The following is a 619-nucleotide window of genomic DNA, read 5'->3' as shown; positions in this document are numbered from 1 at the left end:
GTGTAGGCGCAGCGCCCCCGCCGCTCCGCCTTCGCGGCCCAGCCGCCGCACGGACGAACTACAAGTCCCGGCAGGCAGCGCGGCCCGCGCACGCGCAGCCAGGCGACGCCGCTGCGGCCTCCCGCCGCGGCCGGTGGGTCTCTGCGGGGCTGTCAAAGCGGCCTGGCTGGCGCCTTGGCTGGCGGCGGCTCCCGAGAGCCCGGGAGTGACAGGGAGAGAAGCCAAGGGACAAGAGCTTGGTGCAGCTCCAGTTGAGTCGTGGAGTTGCAGGGGGCCTGAAGACCTGGGCCAACCCCGCCTCACCTAGTTGTGCAGACAGGGAAACCGAGGCGGGGCGCGGGCTGGCGCGGGGCTCCCGACTCCAGGTCTAGGGCAACACACCGCAGGCTCCCGCCGCGCTGCACTGGCTGGCGCCTTAGGAGGGGCCGCGTCCTACCCCACGGTAGTCCCCGGCCCCTGTCTCCCCCCCCCCCCCCCCCCCCCCGTCACCGACTGCCCTCTGTGACGTCAGGAGCCCAGCACGGGGCGGGGTCCGAGTCCTGGAGAGGGAAGGACTAGGGGTGGGCCTCAGGAAAGGACTGGGAGCGGGCAGAACCCGCTGGTGCCTGGTACTGACAAA

Source organism: Panthera uncia, chromosome B1 (assembly GCF_023721935.1).
Source record: "Panthera uncia isolate 11264 chromosome B1, Puncia_PCG_1.0, whole genome shotgun sequence".
Taxonomy (NCBI): domain Eukaryota; kingdom Metazoa; phylum Chordata; class Mammalia; order Carnivora; family Felidae; genus Panthera; species Panthera uncia.
This window is presented reverse-complemented; position numbering follows the sequence as displayed.